Raw genomic sequence first — 22,093 nt, forward strand, 5'->3', positions numbered from 1 at the left:
AACAAGAAGTAATAATGTTAGGTCAAACGGTTACGAAAGAAGCAAAATCCAGAATAGCTAATGAAAAAATAATAAAACACAAACTCCAGGCACGAATGAGGTACCACTCAAATCAGTTCTTCCCGCCCTCCATCAGAGGCAAAATTTTAAAATAAATACTTATAAATCACGACTACTTTCATTAACAAAAGACGCCGAAAACAAATTACGAGATGAAAACAAAACAATGTACATCGAATTTTTAATATACGAGCGTAACGAGGAAATCCATATAAATCATTTAACGTTCATGGACAGCAATCTGCGGCACAAACAAAATAACATCACACATTACGTCATTGGTCAAAGCCGACGGGTGGTATCTGACATCATCGCATATAACGCAACAGCGTCAGAGTATGTATGCTTCGACTTCCCCGAAAAGAATGATTTATCGATGAATGCAATGTGCGATCTTATGAACTTAATCATATCACTTGGATATAAACATTTGAGAAAATGTGAGATTCTATATTTACGGAACATTTTCCTTTAGTAACCGTTTATGTCCTGTTGTAACTCGCGCGCATATCCAGTATATGCAAGTCACACAAATTGTACAGGTGCTTCAGGATGAAAGTCAACATAACAAACCCAAATTCTATTGTGTAAATTCAAGTCCGTTAGTCTGAGAATAGTAACTCACGTCTAAATCCCATACAAGGACATGCCTGGAAAAATGTGCGTTTACTTACGTAATTTCGTCCGAGTAATCTGAACAGCACTTCAATGACGCAGTTAATTTACAAATATAAGATCCTTCGACGCACGCAATAGCTTCCTCACGTTTCACAAATAACTAACAGCTTTGAAAATGTTTCGTTTGTCTTTCAAAGAAATGCAGATTGTTTTGTGCTGCATTAGTCTATTGTTTCAGCATTTTTGTAACTAATTTCGGAACTATTCAGAGATCTATCCAATATCTATATCGGATATTGCGCAAAAGAAATCGAAAATAGCATCTGAATGCGATATAAGTGAACGTCAATAGTCTTTAATACATTTCGTTCGAAGATTTAAAAGTCAAAGATAGCCGAATGTTCTAAGATCTTCAATAAAATCAGTGATCTCTCTATTGCTTGGATGCACATTTCTGATCTGAGAGCATGAACTTCGACGTGACTGCAGATTGTCATCTGCATTTGCCGCGATCTTTTAATTCGTCAAAATTTCCACCAGTCTGTAGGTGATGAGGAATTCTTTACTTATTTATGGCTTTGAACTTTATATCAATATACGATGAATAGGCTGATGTGGCAGCAAAATCAGAAAGTCATTTCATTTTGCATTCTTGTGAAATTTGCCGGCCGGTGTGGCCGAGCGGTTCTAGGCGCTACAGTCAGGAACCGCGCGACCGCTACGGTCGCAGGTTCGAATCCTTCCTCGGGCATGGATGTGTGTGATGTCCTTAGGTTAGTTAGGTTTCAGTAGTTCTAGGTTCTAGGGGGCTGATGACCTCAGATGTTGAGTGCCATAGTGCTCAGAGCCATCTGAACCATTTTTTTTCTTGTGAAATTTCGTGGGAACCATGTTGTAACTAGGCAAGGAATGAAATACGAGTATCTTTGGCCGGAACGTTCACTTCACACAGCAGAGTTCGCCACTCTGATAGTATAGGGGTCACCGAATAAAATGCACAAACACCCTACAAAACTGAGCACGTTTTAACAGATTTGTATAGCGTTACTACGTATGCGACAATCTCCCTGTGCTATCTGACTAAAGGAACCCATTATTCCTTCATCTTTAAAATTTGCCTAATGAAAAAACCACTGCATTTTCATCTGGATACAAACTATGGTGACTTTTCTGTAGTAAAATGTGTTCTAAGAAGAAAACAACAGTCAATTATGTCACTTTTCACGCATTTATACAAAATACAAGGTGACAATTTTTTAACTATGTAGTTGTTGTTTTCAGTCCTGAGACTGGTTTGATGCTACTCTATCCTGTGCAAGCTTCTTCATCTCCCAGTACCTACTGCAACCTACATCCTTCTGAATCTACTTAGTGTATTCATCTCTTGGTCTCCCTCTACGATTTTTACCCTCCACGCTGCCCTCCAATACTAAATTGGTGATCCCTTGATGCCTCAGAATATGTCCTACCAACCGATCTCTTCTTCTAGTCAAGTTGTGCCACCAATTCCTCTTCTCCCCAATTCTGTTCAATACCTCATTAGTTATGTGATCTACTCATCTAAACTTCAGCATTCTTCTGTAGCACCACATTTCCAAAGCTTCTATTCTCTTCTTGCCTAAACTATTTATCGTCCACGTTTCACTTCCATACATGGCTACACTCCATACAAATACTTTCGAAACGACTTCCTGACACTTAAATCTACACTATGTTAAATTTCTCTTCTTCAGAAACGCTTTCCTTGCCATTGCCAGTCTGCATTTTATATCCTCTTTACTTCGACCACCATCAGTTATTTTGCTCCCCAAATAGCAGAACTCAATTACTACTTTAAGTGTCACTTCCTAATCTAATTCCCTCAGCATCACCCGATTTAATTCGACTTCATTCCATTATCCTCGTTTTGCTTTTGTTGATGTTCACCTTACACCCTCCTTTCAAGACACTGTCCATTCCATTCAACTGCTCTTCCAAGTCCTTTGCTGTCCGACACAATTACAATGTCATCGGCAAACCTCAAAGTTTTTATTTCTTCTCCATGGATTTGAATACCCACTCCGACTTTTTCTTTTGTTTCCCTTACTGCTTGCTCAACATACAAATTGAACAACATCGTAGATAGGCTACAACCCTGTCTCACTCCCTTCCCAACCACTGCTTTCCATTTCATGCCCCTTGACTCTTGTACCTGCCATCTGGTTTCTGTACAAATTGTAAATAGCCTTTCGCTCCCTGTATTTTACCCCTGCCACCTTCAGAATATGAAAGAGTATTCCAATCAACATTGTCAAACGCTTTCTCTAAAGGTACGTTGTCCAAGACGCGACGCACACTAGCGACTGCGACGGGTCGCTACGTGACGTCAGAAGTTGTCTGCTGGCGCATGCGCAGTTCGAGTTTGGGATGCGACGCGCGACTGTTGTGGCAGCTGCCGCAGCACTGCACCAGTGAGCAGTGTTGCGACGGAAGTCGCACGACACAAAGACGTACGGCTGCCAGAAAGATGTCGAGCCAGTCAGGGAAAACTGAAATGAGCCACTCACAGGATGTGATGCTCTGTGAGCTGGTCTCGCAACATCCTTGCCTTTACGATTTGAAGAACCCTAAATATAGAGACACTATGTTCAGAGACCTAATTTGGGAAGAAATTGGTGCACAGTTGAAACTGGCAGGTGAGTGAAATATATAATATTTTCCCATTAATGCAAATTTTTCAGGCCTGTAATGAAAATCAGTATAATCCATGCAGATGTAGAATTAGAATGATGAAAATGAACTTGAAGGTCAATTTTCGCATTACTCTTTTTTGTGACGATAAAAATTGAAAACGTCAAGTACATTATAAAATGAACAATCTAAAGTACAACGAGAAAGTTACATTTTATAATACCTTCACTTTGAAAGTAAACGGTAGATTGGTGTCTTGATACCTTCTAGTTGTGAAAAACCACCACCAGATTGTTGTACAGCTTTCTGTAATCAATAGATGTTCTTTTCTGAGGAAGGCGTTTCTCAACAGATGGCGCAAACAGTATGCTGCAATAAGTAATTTGTCACATTCACTTCAATTCATTGGTAGAAGATGGTGCTCAAAAAACTTGTGCCAAAAGTGCACTACTGTTTTACAAGGCCCTTCTGGTCTAACACAGTTCACAATTGAAATTCGTCTTTTGTAAATCCTGGAGTCATCTTTTGAGTGCAGCTTGGCAAGATTAAATGTTCATGTCATCCATAACGATGTATGCTGTCAGAATATAACAATATGGAAGTTCATTTGGATGGGAATAAATATTCAGTCGGCTATGAAAGTTGCCTTAGCTTGTTCCAAAAGTTTCTGCATGGGAGAAACTGATAAGTACAATTTGGGGAAATTTTGTGAACAAGCACGGACATTATTTCTTCCACATTTCTGCCAGTGTATACTGTAGACGTTCAGAATCAAAATTCTAGAGATGTTTAAGGTGTAACCCTATCTTGTTGTCAAGAACTTTAAACAATGCAATGACGCTAGCGTGCGCTTATTGTTAATAAACCTATCTTTCATTGGAATTTTCGGTGAAATGTGCAAAAACAGATGGAGGGACATTCGGGACTCGTATCAGAGAAATAAACGAGAAAGAAAGCTTGGAACAGGTTCAAATGCCTCAGCAAAACCAAGAAAATGGGTTCTGCTTGATCACTTGGCTTTAAGAAACCTACATTTCGTGGCATTTTAAATGAAATTGTCAAGAGCATATGGAGAAATATTAGTAACTCATACCGGAGAAATATGACATAAAATGGTTTCATTAGGTCCAAATGTGTCAGCGAAACAAAACAAATGCATTCTCTATCGTGTGATGACCACACGATTCTCGTTGCGCGTCGACAGAACTGGCGGCTAGTCGCGACGCTCCCGGAGATATATGAGCCCAAATCTCGGAAACAGATCGATATCATTCTGATCTCAACTTTAAAAATAATTGCGATATGTTAGCTTCTTTTCATCGGCAACGATGTATGACCTAACGTGAACCATACGTAAAGTAGCCAGCGACCACATTTTTCACTGTACACAATTCAAATTTTATGCAGTAGGTTACTTGTAAATTAAGTATCGGAATAATTGTGACGAATATCGGAAAAATAGACACCTCATTATCGAGCTGTGATGTGAAACTGTAAGATACGCAAACATCAATTTTTTGTGCCTTTTACTTTCCTCACAATTGATAGAGAAGTAATATACAGCGAAAAAAACACGCAAAACCGGAAGAGATACTTTTCAATTTTTTAAAGTAAAAGGAGAATCTGTATCGAAAAACTAACTCTGGGAGCCGATGTAACTTTGTTGCATTAACATACAGTATTTTTTACAGCAAGATAATCGGAATTCTTATTTTTCATTTGTATTTGAATCCGCCGCCGCCGACCGGAGCTTGAGAAACAGCGACGACTCCAGTCGTGTTGCGGTCGTGTCGCCGTCTGCCAGGGTGGGAAAACAGGAGGGGGCAGCGTCGCAGTCGCAGCCAACTGTCGCGTCTTGCACAACGTAACTTAAGTCTACAAATGCTAGAAACGTAGGCTTGCCTTTGAAAATAAAATCGTCATAACGTCTGAACAGTTTGCGTTAGGACGTACAAACTGAAGGGTTGGCCGCAGAGCGTGATGGGAATTAGTATCGTTTGGTTTTGTGACGAAGCCCACCACTTTGATATGGATGAGTTCATCAACAAGCAAAATTGGCGCATTTGGTGGGCTCGGAATCAGCATTTCGCGATCCAGAAGTCTCTTCACCCTCGACGGGTGACTGACTGGTGTGCAATATTTATTGATGGCAGAGTGACTACCGAACAGTACGTGAAGTTTTGGAAGATGATTTCATCCCAATTATTCAAAGTGACCCTGATTTCGACAAGACCCCATCGAAGCAGGAGTGAGTGTGATGTCCTGGAGGAGCACTTTGGAGACTGCATTCCGGCTCTGGGGTACTCAGAGGCCATAGGCACTAGCTCGACTGGCCGCAATATTCTCCGGATTTGAACACATGCGACTCCGTTTTGGGAAGCTATATTAAAGAAAAGGTGTACAGCAATAATCTCAAAACCACTGCTGAGCTGAAAACAGCCATTAAGGAGGTCATCGACTGCATCGATGTTCCGACGACTTCAGAACTTCGCTATTCGTCTGCGCCACACTATCGCAAATCAGGGCAGGTGTATCAAACATGTCATAACTTAAATCCGAATGTCTGTAGTGACGTTTACGTGTTGAATGAAGTGTGTGCACGCCGTAGTTTGCAACTAATTTACTTTTTCCATATAGTTAATTGTCACCCTGTACTTTGCGTGCTCTTATGTGGTGGCGTGTTGCACAAGCCTATCATTCCCATTACCGATGAAATGTTCTTGTTCAGTCACACTTCAGTCAGCTCTTGGCGAGAAGTTATCGCACTTATAACTACACTACTGCCTATTACAATTGCTACACCAAGAGGAAATGCAGATTATAAACGGGTATTCATTGGACAAATATATTATACTAGAACTGACATGTGATTACGTTTTCACGCAATCTGGGTGCATAGATCCTGAGAAATCGGCACCCAGAATAACCACCTCTGGCCGTAATAACGGCCTTGATACGCCTGGGCATTGGGTGAAACAGAGCTTGGATGGCGTGTACAGGTACAGCAGCCCATGCAGCTTCAACACAATAACACAGTTCAGCAACAGTAGTGACTGGTATATTGTGACGAGCCAGTTGCTCGGCCACCATTGACCACACGTTTTCAGTTGGTGATAGATCTGGAGAATGTGCTGGCTATGGCAGCAGGCCAACATTTCCTGTATCCAGAAAGGCCCGTACAGGACCTGCAACATGCTGACGTGCATTATCCTGCTGAAATGTAGCGTTTTGCAGGGATCGAATGAAGGGTAGAACCACATCTGAAATGTAACGTCCACTGTTGAAAGTGCCGTCAATGCGAACAAGAGGTGACCGAGGCGTGTAACCAGTGGTATCCCATACCATCACGCCGGGTGATAGGCCAGTATGACGATGACGAATACACGCTTCCAATGTGCGTTCACCGCGATGTCGCCAAACACGGATGCGACCATCATGATGCTATAAATAGAACCTGGATTCATCCGAAAAGATGACGTTTTGATATTCGTGCACCCAGGTTCGTCGTTGAGTACACCATCGCAGGCGCTCCTGTCTGTGATGCAGCGTCAAGGGTAACAGCAGCCATGGTCTCCGAGCTGATAGTCCGTGCTGCTGCAAACGTCGAACTATTCGTGCAGATGGTTGTTGTCTTGCAAACGCCCTCATCTGTTGAGTCAGGGATCGAGACGTGGCTGCACGATCCGTTACAGCCATGCTTGTCATCTCGACTGCTAGTGATACGAGGCCGTTGGGATCCAGCACGGCGTTCCGTATTACCATCCTGAACCCACCGCTTCCATATTCTGCTAACAGTCATTGGATCTCGACCAACGCGAGCAGCAATGTCGCGATACGATCGACCGCAATCGCTATAGGCTACAATCCAACCTTTATCAAAGTCGGAAACGTGATGGTACGCATTTCTCCTCCTCACACGAGGCATCACAACAACATTTTACCAGGCAACGCCGGTCAGCTGCTGTTTGTGTATGAGAAATCGGTTGGAAACATTCCTGGTGTCAGCACGTTGTAGGTGTCGCCACCGGCGCCAACCTTGTGTGAACGCTCTGAAAAGCTAATCATTTGCATACCTCAGCATATTCTTCCTATCGGTTAAATGTCACGTCTGTAGCACGTCATATTCGTGGGGTGTAGCAATTTTAATGGCCAGTAGTGTAAATTCAGTCGCGTCAAATTGAATCGTCTCGCAACTTCGCATCACAAAATCATTCTTACCTAAACGAGCATTGGAGTGTTGTTTGACAACAGGCGTTTTAAATCTACCCAGAATTTTGCATTTGCGGAGGTGACAAATGAAGTGGAATGAAGGACAAGAAAAAATTTACGAACATTCATACTTAACCCGTTGACTTCCGCTAGCCAGTGATTGACGTTTCACCGCCAGGGGAGGCCAGGTACACGGCGGTCGACGCGTTAAACGTGTTAGCGCCCTCTGTTCCTCTCTCCAGATACACAGGGTGTCCGCAAAGTCTTTCCCTGATTACATAAATTGATAACTCAGGCTAGAAGTGAGATACAAATACGAAACTTTTGTCGAATTGTTTACAACTATCAGAGTTTTTCTTCTGTTTTAGGTTCGCAGTACGTAAGTAGTGGATGAAGTGCAGTGCCCAAGAAGCCATGTTAACCAATCAGGAGAAAGCACAGTGTGTCCTGTGGTACCATGAGACACGATCACCAACCACAGTGCAGAGAGACTTCCAGACAACATTTGGAAGGAATCCACCTGATGTCAAGAGCATTAAAGCCTGGTATGAGAAGTTCAAGAACACAGGAGCGATTGCTGACCTTCCGAGGTCTGGTCGACCAAGAACCTCAGCAGACAGGCTGGAAGCTGTAAGGCAGTCTTTTCTCTGAAGTCCGAGAAAGCGGTGCGCAGGGCCTCACGTGAATTACAGATGCCAAAAAGCTCTCTCCATGACATTTTACAGAAACGTTTATTGTTGCGTGCATACAAAGTGCAAATCGTTCAGGCCTTGTTGCCCATTGACAGTACACGTCGATAGGACTTTGCGGTCGAAATGCCATCGCGTATTGAGGACGATGATGGTTATCTCAGACGAATTACCTTTTCCGACGAAGCGACCTTTTTTGTCAGTGGAGTAGTGAATCGCCATAATGTGCGCATTTGGGGTTCACAACCCCCTGGCGAGGTCATGGAGTGCACCAGAGGCAGTCCAAAGGTGAATGTTTAGTGCGCTATTGCACGATCGAATTATCGGACCATTCTTCGCTGAGGCTACTATCACATCTGCAGTGTATCTGGACATGTTGCAACTGTTTGCTGTACCTCAGCTGCTTCAGTATCACCCCTATGTCTTGTTTCAGCAAGACTGTGCACCGCCTCATTGGGGTTTGGACGTCCGTGCCTATCTCGATAGGACCTTTCCTGGGCGATGGATTGGTCGTGATGGGCCAACTGTTCTTTGGTTCTTTTTATGGGGTTATGTCAAGGACGAGGTCTACCGAACACGTGTGCCAGATCTTAAAACCCTGCGGCAAAGGATAACCACAGTCGTTGAATCGATCCCTCCAGTGATGTTGGCTAATGTGTGGCCGGAAACTGAATATCGCCTAGATGTGCTACGTGCTATCAAGGGTGCTCATGTGGAAGTTTACTGATGTGTGAAAAAAACTGACAGTTTGTAAACAATTAGACACCAGTTTCATATTTGTATCTAGCCTGAGTTATCAATTTATGTAATCAGGGCAAGACTTTTCGGACACCCTGTAATTTGAATCTTACATAAGCTCTTTTGCTCTGGAGCTGCATTTGATGTGAATATAGCACTTGCAAACGTTTAAATTTCTCTACCTCATCTTGGTGATGTGCAGAGAATTTTGCTTCGACCAGTGACTGGCATTTGCCAGATAGAGGCGTACACCAATGGGAACCTGGCGGCTCCTAGTATGCTGCTACTTCGGCTGTGCAGAATCTTATCCAAACAGGAATCTTCCCAGGACTCGAAAATTTCTAATATTTGAAGGTAACACCGAACACCAGCCCTAATAAAAATAAAGAATAGTTTTGACGAGCTTGGACACTGTAGCAGGGCTGCCGTACGTTCGGGTTTCCCTGATTAGCCCTGGTTTTGCGGGAGTCTAGGGCGGGGGGGGGGGGGGGGGGGGGGGGGGCGGCGGCTATAGTATTGTTCGCTATATCCCTACATTTTTTCCCCTTTTTTTTTCCTTCCCTTTCCTTCATCAGGAAAAATTCGACTCACTGAAAACTGATTTTAACAAATCTTAGAGTTAGTTTCGATTGTTAGTTTTATGTTAAGGACCATTGACAAGCGTGTTGATCCTATACAAATATTCTGCACACTTATTTATGGAGGATAATGAGAAGCCGCCGAAAACGTACTTCAGCATCGCCACGCCACTGCTCTGGACGCTTGTATGCAGTATGAGAGTGTTTCAAGTAAGTTTCACCCCACCCATCCCTGCTACGAACACATGTCTCGATAGTGCTGTAAACCAACTTCCGCGAGTTTTGAGCACTGAAATACGAGGAAACATTTTCCTCTTTATGTTCCCGGTCACCACAGGAAACCGGCTGTCAGCCAATTTCTCGACGACAGCATGTTTGTTTACCGGAAAATATTTATGAAATGATAAATGGACACCCTAGCTGCAAACAGGCGTTGATATACTTCATTGGGGACATGCTGAAAATGTGTGCCCCGACCGGCACTCTAACCCGGGATCTCCAGCTTACATGACAGGCGCTCTATCCATCTGAGCCACCGAAGGCAGAGGATAGTGCGCCTGCAGGGACTTATCCCTTTGCACGCTCCCCGTGAGACCCACATTCCCAACATGTCCACACCACTACATTCGTAGAGCGCCTAATAGATGTTTGCCCATCATACTCACTACTCGTGGCAGATTAACCTACCAAGTCCCGTAGGAGTTCGGGCATAGCGTGTGCGTGTGGTGTGGACATGTTGGGAATGGGTCTCACGGGGAGCGTGCAAGGGTATGTCCCTGCAGGCGCACTATCCTCTGCGCCCTCGGTGGCTCAGATAGAGCGTCTGTCATGTAAGCAGGAAATGCCGGGTTCGAGTCCTGGTTGGGGCACACACTTTCAACATGTCCCCAATGAAGTATATCAACGCCTGTTTGCAGCTGGAGTGTCCACTTAATTATCATTTCATTTCTAGCAAAGCTGTTTGGTCATCAACGGTAACTGTTCTTTCGGGAACAGATACTACCGTCATACATAGGGAAAATATATATTTCATATTCTACATCTATACTCTGCAAACCACCGAGAGGTGCCTGGCCGAGGGTGCGTTCCATTGTACCAGTTGTTAGGGTTTCTTCCAGTTCCATTCACGTATAGAGCGCGAGAATAATGATTGAAGGCGTCCAGCAGTTATTCTAATCTTATCCTTACGATCACCAGCTAGCCGTCCGCCCCCTGTAGCTGAGTAGTCAGAGTAACAATGTCAAACCGAAGGGTTCGATTTCCGGCTGGGTCGGAAATTTTCTCCGATCAGGGACTGGGTGTTTTGTTGTCCTAATCGTCATTTCATCCCCATCGACACGCAAGTCGCCGAAGTGGCGTCAAATCGAACGACGTGCACTTGGCGAACGGTCTACCCAACGGGAGGCCCTAGCCACACGACATTTACATTTTAACAGGTGGCCAATATGTAGGTGGATGGTTGAATATTCCTAGAGTAATCATTTAAAGAGACTGTCTCCGGATAATTTACGTCCCTCTTGAGAAGTCTTCCAATTCAGTATCTCTGTGACTCTCCCACGGATTAAACAAACCTGTAACCATTCGTGTTGCCCTTCTCTCCATACGTTCAATATCCCTTGTTAGTACTATATGTTAGCAATATTCTACAACAGACCGCACGAGTGATTTGTAATCAATCTCCTTTGTAGATTGATTCCATTTCCCCAGCATTCTAACGGTAAACCGAAGTTTACCACCCGCTTTACTCATTCCTGAATCTAAGTGTTCATTCCATTTCATATCCCTACAAAGCATTACAACCAGGTATTTGTATGAGTTGGTCGATTCCAACACTGACTCATCGATACTATAGTCACAGGACATTAAGTTGTTTTCTTTTTGGGAAGTGCAAAATTTTACATGTCTGAACATTTAAAGCAAGTTCCCCGTCTCTGCACCACTTTGAAATCTTAAAATCTGACTATTTGTGCAGCTGCTTTCGGATAGTACTATTAATATTGTCTGCAGGGTCATTAAGATACAATATGAACAGCAAGACACCCGAAGTTACTTCTACATCTGACGATGACCCTCCATCCAAGATAACATGTTGAACCCTCCCTGTCAAAAAGTTCTCGATCAAGTAACAAATTTCACTTCATGCCCCATATGATCGTGCTTTTGATAATAAGCGTAGGTTTGGTACCTAGTCAAATGCTTTTAGGAAATCAAGAAATACATTGTCAACCTGATTGCCTTGATCCAAATCTTGCAGTATGTCAGTTGAGAAAAGTGCGAGTTGGATTTCACATGATCGAGGTTTGCGAAATCCTTGCTGGTCGGCATTTAGGTCATTCTGTTCAAGGTACCTCATTATGTTTGAGCTCAGAATATGTTCTAAGATTCTACAATAAATATATGTCGAGGACATTGTACAGTAATTTTGTGGATCATTCCACTAGCCTTTTTTTAGCCGGGTGCGACCTCTTCCTTTTCCAAGAACTGAGCACTTTTTTTTGTTACAGGGATCTACGATAGATTTTAGTTAGAAGAGGGGCTAACTCAGCCGCAAATTCAGTGGAATCTGGCAGATTCCGTGAGGCCCTGCAGCTTTGTTCAATTTTAACGATTTGAGCTGTTTCTGACCACCTCTGTCACTGATACTTATTTCATTCATCTTTACAGTGGTACGAGGATTACACTGGCGCAATCCTCCTGGGTTTTCCTTTGTAAAGGAACGTTTTAAAACTGAGTTAATCATTTCAGCTTTTGCTTTGCTACCCTCAATTTCAGCTCCTGTCTTATTCGCTAGGGATTGGACACTAACGTTGGCGCCAATAGCAGTCTTTACTACGAGAACTTTGTATTTTGTAAAATCATTTGACAATATTCTGTTACGGTAGTCCCTGAAGGCATCACGCACTGCTCTCTTCACAGCCAAATGCGCTTCACTCAGCATCTCCATTTATAGCACTACGCTTTGTTTTACACCTATTACGCAGTAATCTGTTTCTTTCGAAATTTCTTTACAGTTACAGTGTATCATGGAGGTTTCCCTCCCACTAGGAATTTTTCTTCTGAGTACATGTCTATGCAGTCCGTGGTCAACTATATATATAGCTTACTGAACTTGACATAGTTGACAACTAGCAAATATGATAAAACCTATAAAACCGGCATACTAAAAATAGGGACTTCATTACTAACAGTTTTTTTTACAAAAAAAACTAGTAGTTTTTCCGTACGAACCAACAAGCACGATCACCTGGTGCTTCGGGAATAACCCGTAGCATCTTTAACAAGGAAATGTCAATAACTAAAACGAGGGTTTCAGTATGATTAACAACCGAAAGTCTAACAATATGAACGTAATTACTGATCACATCAGTGCAGCATTTAATCAATCCCTAGTGCAGCATTTAATCAATCCCTAACTTAACTGTAGCTATACTTTTATAAGCCAGCGTCGTGCAGTCTTAGTTTGCGTCCCGTCTCATATCGTCTACAGAACATTAAATCTCGCAGTAACTAATTTTATCCATCACACAAAATGAAGCCAACAGCCTTCACCCACACAGAATCAAATCATACCTTCTTGGGATGAAAATCGTTTCAGCATGTAACACGCCAGCCTCAGTTGCAAATAGAAACCAAACTTTACCCAGGTTTCAGCCAAAATAATTTGGCCTTCTTCAGAAGCGAGAGACACTAAACTGCTGCATGCCAAAGTTTGGCCATGTCAAGTGTAAGACTGTAGCACCGTAATAACTAGTCATAATCTACATTACTTGGGCTGAAGAAAAACAGCAGGCTCCACTACGCGGACGAGGTCGATAGGCTGCGAGAGCTGCAGCGGCGCAGCTCGTCCGCGCAGTGGGGCCACTGTTTCTTCAGCCCAAGTAATGTAGATTATGACTAGTTATTACGATGATACAGTCTTATACATGACAATGTGGTTTGGGACAAGCTGGCGACTATAATGAGGGGAAAAGAGTGGACTGGAAAACCAGAAGACTTGTAAACTCATATCTTAATCAAGAAGTTTCAATCAAAGTGAGAGGAGAAAGGACAAACTGGATCGGACTAGGAAAAGGAGTAAGAAAAGGATGCTGTCTATCACCTACTCTTTTCAACCTCTACTTGGAAAATATGATTGACCAATGCTCATTAGATGACAAAGGTGTAGAAATTGGAGGAAGAAGAGTAGGGCGTTTGAGGTTTGCTGATGACATGGTCCTTCTAGCTACAGGGGAAAAAGAATTACAGGATTTGGTGGACACCATTGAAACTAACGGAAAAAAAATATGGAATGAAAATTAACACAAATAAAACAAAAGTATTGGCACTAGGAGGAAATAATCATGCTGAATGGAGAAATACTAGAACAGGAGCAAAATTTTAAGTATCTTGGAAGCAGGATAGACACCGACTGGAAGTGCACCACAGAAATTAAAACAAGGATAGCAATGGCAAAAGGGGCATTTTATAAGAAAAGGAGAATTTTCTGCAGCGGTCTGGACAGAGAACTCAGGAAGAGACTCATAAAATGTCTTGTGTGCAGTGTTGTTCTATATGGCGCTGAAACATGGACTATGAAGAAGAAAGACAGAAAGGCTGGAGACTTGAGATCTGGAGATGGCGGAGGCTGGAAAGAATAAGTTGGATAGACAGAGTAAAAAATGAAGAGGTATTGCAAAGAGTGGGAGAGAAAAGTTACTAGATGTAATAAAGAGAAGAAAAAGATATTGAATTGGGCATATATTAAAAAGAATGACGGACTGATAAAAACAGTTTTAGAAGGTTATGTAGAAGAGAAAAGGAAGCGAGGAAGGAAGAGATTCCAGATACTGGATGACATGATGGACGGTACAACATAGAGCACCATTTAAGAAGGAAGCAATAGATCGCAGAAAATGGAGAGGCAAAGGACCTGCTAATATAGCAGATAACTGATGATGATGACTTGACATGGACAAACTGTGGCATGCAGTAGTTCAGTCTCACTCGCTTGTGAAGAAGGTCAAATTATTTTGGCTGAAACCTGAGTAAAGTATGGTTTCCATTTGCAGCTGATGTTGACGTGTTACATGTCCATGTATCACAGATGCTGACAAGGCTGCACGGTGTTAAAAATTCTTAAAAATCGTTTGAGGTATGTAATAGTCCGCCCCTAACGCAAGGCTTTGACGTTATGTACAATTTTTTTTTTTTTTTTTATAGAATTTCAGAACAAACTTTCAATACAGACAGAAATAGTGTGTGTCCAGTGGGATCATTTTGCATTTTAGTGTAGAAAGTGTACCACGAAAAAAAGCAGACGAACATTTTCATTGTTGCATATACGATTTTATCTGTGGTCTGTGCACAGCGATGTAATTCTCTACTACATTGAGTAGTCTTAAGTCTGTATTTTTGCCTGTAGGCTTATCTCGGTGCTGTTACCCTTGTGCCCAGCCAAGTATATTTCACATATTACATTGCTTGCTTTTGCTGAGCAGTTAGAAACAACGTATGAATATCGTAGAGCCTAGTATTTGTTTACAGGGAAGTGAAAAGTTATTCAGTACGTTGTTTCAAATTTTGTATACAATTCTAGTTTAGTTAATGGAATATACGTGTAGGTCGTTTAACGCTGCCACCATTGACAGTGTAACGTCAGCTACGAGTGCATGCGAAGTGATAAGCTTCCGAATGGGTTAGATGAAAACGGAAATTACGTAAACAGAGGCAGTCAACAGCAAAGAATGCATTGCATGTGAAACTTATGGACTGCATTTGAACTAATGGTCTACCACCGCTCAGTACGACCACAATATACGTTATGTACGGCAACGCACATATTTCCAGTTAGCACATAAGTATAATACTTCATATATAAGCTGGAGCCGCAACAAACGAAATACTGATCACGATCGAATTTCAGTTACAAAGCAATCATGCGTAGGTGGTTAACAAGAACGTCACGTTTCCGAAGCCGTTATTGTGATTAACTATAATGATGTCAAAGCCTAGTAAGACACTTACCTGCTTGTGCCGGCGACTTGGGTGCTCCTTGCTTCTGCTGTGGCCTGAAACCGTAGCGCTCGACTAGTCAACTGTCCGCAGCAATACAAAGCACGCTGTGGAGCTGTCCGGGAGTGGAGGGGCGGCGGAATGTTGCAACGTTAGCGTAAGAGGGGTCGGGTGGGGAGGAGAGGGGAGGGGATGCGAAGGGAAACAGCCATACCTACCGCCGTCCAAAGATGACCTACAGTTGTCCCACACTCCCGCGCCGTGCTGCGTGGCTATGCAATTAATCGCACTTGTAGACCACAATCCCTCAGAATTATTGAGATCCTTGGTAAAACCTATAATGACAGAACTCTTCCACCTAATATGCAACATACGAGGGCAATCCCAAAAGTAAGGTCTCCTATTTCTTTTTATAAGTACATAGACCTGTTTGTTTCTACTATTTCTCGCCATAATCACCATTTCTGTCGATACATTTTTGTAGACGCTGTGGCAGTTTTTGTATGCCCATGTCATACCAGCTCGCCGCCATGCTGTTCAGAAAATTATGAGCCTCTTCTTTCACCTTTTTGAGCCTTTCCGGGGCCCCTTAAGCAGAATGAAATTATGTACTGCACATCTCCCACAACTCGCTCCTCAGACGACTAGACGAAAACCGCAACACGTTATCGTTTTTGGCTAACGTACTATTGTAATTAAAAACAAGAATGATGAAAATTCCTGACTTAACCACAAGGTAGTTTTTCTGTATAAGTTGTGTGTAACGCAAGAGAGTATTGAAGGATTTCACCGCTAGTTAAATATTGAGGGCCGCTGAAGGTATTACTTACGGTCAGTCGTCTGGTAATCTCTTAGCTCCTTCCTTATTCTAATCCGAGAAATACGTTTTAGTTCTGGAAATGTCACCTGCTACGTTGATAACGAGCCTATCAACAACAGAATCCACGAAACCAACCAGCATTTTCTCTTCTTTTATGACGAGCCGTTCTACAACCCGCCGGCGTTCGGCAGTGACGTGTGAAAAAACTGCGTGCGTTAGTTCAAATACGTCTGGCAGCTTACCAGTCTTGTTACTTCTCGGGCCGAATCCCGCCGCTTGGCTACAGATCACTTCTGTTGGGTTCATATTGTAATGGTACAGTAGAAAATGTAAAAATGTAGCATTTGTATGATGTGCTCGATGGTGTGAAAATAATTGTTTTTCATGTTTCTTCGATACTTATCTACTTCTGTGGTATGTAAAGATGGGCATAGACCAAACAAAGACGATATGGTTTTTCAGTTTTTCCTTAAAAATTAAATTCTTATGTTTTCTTAATTTAAACAATTTTTATGCTCTTTCATAAAACATCGACAATTAAGAAGTTGTATTTAAAATGGAAACATGAATTTCGCGTCCGATATTTAATTAGAAATAAGTAGACGTGCATTATCCATAAAAAATGATTATGAGTTTTATAATAATGAGATGTAGGTATTTCAAATGGAACGAGAAGAAAAGATGAGACTGGGAAAACTTGTACCAACGGACGACCGAGCGAGGTGGCGCAGTGGTTAGACACTGGACTCGCATTCGGAAGGACGACGGTGCAATCCCGCGTCCGGCCATCCTGAATTAGGTTTTCCGTGATTTCCCTAAATCGCTCCAGGCAAATGCCGGGATGGTTCCTTTCAAAGGGCACGGCCGACTTCCTTCCCCGTCCTTCCCTAATCCGATGAGGCCGATGACCTCGCTGTCTCGTCTCCTTCCCCAAAACAACCAACCAACCAACCAACCAACGGACGAATAACCACAGTTGTTTTACACCCCATTATGCTACCAACTGTGCTACACGTTTAATTCAAATAACTTCCTCAATTGCATTATATACAACTCTGGGAAAACTTAAAAGCCTATTATCTCCGTAAATTTACGAAAAACATTAAGAACATTCAATTCTTCGGCACTTTTTAACCGTGTTCCACGGGCGTGTTTCACTACGGAACAGAAAGCAGCTTCAGCCATTTTTATTCTGTGCATTAACAGCGCGACAATCAGCACACAACGCTCCAGAGGCTGTGACTGCACACGATTTTTGAAATAAAATCTATGTAGCAAAAGCGTGATTAAGAAAAACGTTGATGGATGTTAATAGATTTGAATATCTTAAAGTTTAATTTAACTTAGTAATAAAATATCTAATAGATAAGTAGGTCCTACTTCCAAGAGCGTAACAACACTAGTGTACGTGTGCTATAGCTTATGACCAATCAACGCTTCTGTGTTTGTTTAATCAGGTTTATTCTTATGATGAACGATTATAGTCAGAAAGGGAGGCTATCGAACACCAGTGTACGTGTGCTATAGCTTCTGACCGATCATCGCTTCTGTGTTTGTTTAATCAGGTTTATTCTTATGACATACGGATTATAGTCGGAAAGGGAGGCTATCGAAGTCGACCACAGACGGCAGTGTCCAGCAATCGGGACACTGATTCGCAGAAATCGTTGGCTTCCCGACGATGAGTACGTACACACAGCGGTTCTCAAAAATGGTTCAAATGGCTCTGAGCACTATGGGACTTAACTTCTGAGGTCATCAGTCCCCTAGAACTTAGAACTACTTACACCTAACTAACCTAAGGACATCACACACATCCATGACCGAGGCAGGATTCGAACCTGCTACCTTAGCGGTCGCGCAGTTCCAGATTGTAGCTCCTAGAACCGCTCGGCCACCCCGGCCAGCACACAGCGGTTCTCGAATGGCTCCGTGATCAAGGAGCGGTTTTCTATCTCCGAGGAACTGAATTATGGGCAAGACGTTCCGACTAGGGCTGTTAATAAAGCATCGATATATAGATATTTTTTCCGCGAAACGGTGACATATATCGGCGGCATACTTTCCCTCCATATATCGATATCAAAACGGCAATACTGAACGCTGATATTTTTATTTTATATTATAACTTTTACACAATTTTCGGAAAAAAATTTGAAGTGGTTCTTTTGAATTTGTAGTAGGACATAATTTTACTTTCACTATGTGAAGGAGTCTTACTAGTTTTTGAGCTTTCATCACATCCAATGTTTCTCGTTGACATTGTGAAGCAAGAAGATGTGACACAAAGGCAGAACTCCGATTGCCCTGAGGAGTGGCGGTGAGTAAGTAGTAACAAATTTCCGATGTGAAGAATGAGCACATCAGCTACGTTAAAAATTTTTAGAGCGACTAGTGTGCTATTTCTCCACATCGACATTCTTCAAAAGTAGTTGCTCAAAACGATGAACAAAAATCTAAATGACGAGATCGGTTGTTGCGGGGGGTGGAGACGTGTGAGCGGAAATGCTGACGTAATCGGTGCTCGGCGGTGCCAACAGAAAATGCCATGTTTAGCTTCACCACGCTGTTTTGACACTACACATGATAGGTCGCTGGCGTTTGCAGAAATGAAAAGACAGGGAAGCCGACATGAAGTTTTCAGGATAAATACGGTATGTGACGAAACCGAACGATGGACCTATCAGACACCTTCTATTGTGCTACTTACATGCAGTTACCATTGGTAGCAAAGCGGTTATCGCCAAGCGTAAACGTGTATCGTTTTCCTTTCAGATCTTGCTTTGAGGGGGATAGGCAGACTGTTAAATTGTTTATTTACAGAATATCTAAGAATGAATCAATCCTTAAATATACAATTCTAAGACAGGCAGTGTATTTACAATGTGCTGCCGATATTTTTACAGGCAGTTACGTCTATATCTTTCTTCGGTATATATACATATCTATATTTTTTCCGACAATCGAGAGCCGACAAATAAATTATTAAATATCGAGATATCGAATTCCCAATATTTGCTAAAATATCATCAGTCCTTGTTCCGACTGTTTGTTTACAGAGACTTGATAACTACATTGACAACCAATGCTATGTACCTGTGTTACTTCGAATTGTAGTGCAGCATTCGTACTTATCTGCCTTCTGTGAAATGTACAGTTTCATATGTCTAAGCATTTAGTACAAACTGCGGATCGTTACACCACTTTGTTATCTTATCAAGATCTGATTGGATATTTGTGCGCCTTTTTCCTGGTAGTACTCCATGAAACGTAACAGCATCATTTATAAAAAAAAAAAAAATGTTTGAGGTTACTATTAATATTGTCTGCCAGGTCAGTAATCATAAAGGGTCAATCCAGTTACAAATTTTGTGTGACACTATATATAATCGTACTTTTGTTAATACACGTTAACGTGGTATCGAGCCAAACACTTTTCAGAAGCCAATAAATACTGCATAAGCCGATTGCCTTGATCCATGGCTTTCAGGATATCATGTGAGAAAAGCTCACGTTATGGTTAGCATGATCGGTGTTTTCGGAATCCATGCTGGTTGGCACGGAAGACACTATTTTGTTTGAGACGCCTCATTGTATTTGACCTCAGAATATGTTATAGGATTCTACAGCCGATGGAAGTCAATGAGATGGGACGTTAGTTTTATGGATCACTTCTGTTATCTTCTCGTTGACAAGTGTGACCTATGCTATCTTCCAATCATTGGCCACAGTTTTTTTGTTCACTGTATCTGCCGTATTATCAGGGTTAAAACGGGACTAACTAAGCTGCATATTCCGTATAGAATCTCGCAGGGATCCTATTGAGCCCTGGAGTCTCGCTTCATTTTAGCAGTTTTAATTGTTTATCAAAATGGTTCAAATGGCTCTGAGCACTATGGGACTCAACTTCTGAGGTCATTAGTCCCCTAGAACTTAGAACTAATTAAACCTAACTAACCTAAGGACATCACACACATCCATGCCCGAGGCAGGATTCGAACCTGCGACCGTAGCGGTCTCGCGGTTCTAGACTGCAGCGCCTAGAACCGCACGGCCACTTAGGCCGGCAATTGTTTATCAACGCAACTAACACTAATATCCAGTAATGTAAAACTGAGCATGTAAAGTATTCCACTAGGAATGGGCAATGTTCTGGGTGATGATACAATCATGGTTATTGTCAACAGATCAATTAATATCAACGAGCGGACTGTCCTGAACGGTTGACAGGGTTTAATTTTTCGAATGTAAACGTTACCACATTAGGGCTGCTATTCATTCCTCGTGGTATTTTCTGCCAGACACGCCTTGTTTAGTAATTTTTTTCATATGTCGTATTCAGTTTTTGAAATGATAGCTACTGCTAGCAAATACGCTTGTACCTTGGCATACATACACAGCCTTCATGTTATGGTGTCCATGGAAAAATTGTGCTCATAACTATAGAACCAACAGTACCGTTGAGAAAACGAATCTGTCTCTTCGGAGGTGGCTGCAAGTGTTTACATAAGAATGTGGAATGGCCTTGATTCCATGTATCTGAGACAGCAACACAATGCTAGTCCAGCGATCAGAATCGCTTAAAAGCGTACGTTGCAAATCTTAATACCTTCGAGACTGGTAAGAAGTATCGTCTTGGATTCTTTTCGAGTCTGTTGGGGGATGTTTAAGGGGGACTAAACAGCGAAGGTCATCAGTCCCTTTTCGAGTCTGTCTTCGTTGTCGTTTCATTATATTCTTTTACATTTTGTTAATACACGTTAATGTGGTAGTAAAGGAAAAGGCACCAGAGAGGCAATTACGACGTTGCGTTTGAATCTGAAAGCAAGACTTAAGAAAAATCAAGACACTTAAGTAAGACTTGTCGATCTAGAAAAAACGTTCGACAACGTAAAGTGGAGTAAGATCTTTGGAATTCTCAGAAAAATGGTTATAAGCTAGATGATGACGATTTTTGAGTTTGTGGGGCGCTCAACGCCGTGGTTATCAGCGCCCACACAAATTCTCAAGCTTTTCACTTTCCAGGCTTCCCATTTCCTGTATGCAATAATAATTAAATGGACACCTTAGCTGCAAACAGGTGTTATATACATCATTGGGGACATTTTGAATATGTGTACCCCGACCGGGGTTCGGACCCGGAATCTCCTGCTTACATGGCAGACGCTCTAGCCATCTGAGGCATCGAAGGCACAGAGGGTAGTGTGACTGCAGGGACTTATCCCTTGCACGCTCCCCGTGAGACCCAAATTTTCACACTACATTCGTAGTGCACCTAATGGATGTTTGTCCATCACAGTCATTCATTACTCATTGCAGATTAATCTACCAAGTCCCTTATGAGTTGGGGCATAGCGTGCGCGTTCGCACAAGAAGGTCAATGACCGGGTAGCCATATTTTAACTATGTATGAATGTAGTATCTGTTCCCGAAAGGACAGATATCACTGATGACCGTGCAGCTTCTCTAGAATGACGGATGGAGCGTCTGCCATGTAAGCAGGAGATCCCGGGTTCGAGTCCCGGTCGGGGCACACATCTTCAACATGTCCCCAATGATGTATACAACACCAGTTTGCAGCTAGGGTGTAAATTTAATTATCATTTCATTCTAGAGAAGTTGCACAGTCATCAATGGTATCTGTCCTTTCGGGAACAGGCACTATCTTCATACATTTCCTGAATGATGATGAAATGATAAGGACAACACAAACACCCAGT

The 22,093-nt window shown here is 42.3% G+C and overlaps 1 protein-coding gene across 1 annotated transcript in view; it reads right to left on the reverse strand.

Moving 5' to 3' along the window:
- The window catches only part of LOC126457015 (glutathione S-transferase-like), a 27,621-nt gene extending 11,918 nt beyond the window's left edge, over positions 1 to 15,703 (reverse strand). The window contains exon 1 of the mRNA XM_050092987.1: positions 15,566 to 15,703. The gene's annotated coding sequence lies outside the window, so the exon portion shown is untranslated. The remainder of the gene's footprint in view (positions 1 to 15,565) is intronic.
- Positions 15,704 to 22,093: the final 6,390 nt, after the last annotated feature.

The sequence above is a fragment of the Schistocerca serialis genome, chromosome 2 (assembly GCF_023864345.2).
Source record: "Schistocerca serialis cubense isolate TAMUIC-IGC-003099 chromosome 2, iqSchSeri2.2, whole genome shotgun sequence".
In the NCBI taxonomy this organism is placed as follows: Eukaryota; Metazoa; Arthropoda; class Insecta; order Orthoptera; family Acrididae; genus Schistocerca; species Schistocerca serialis.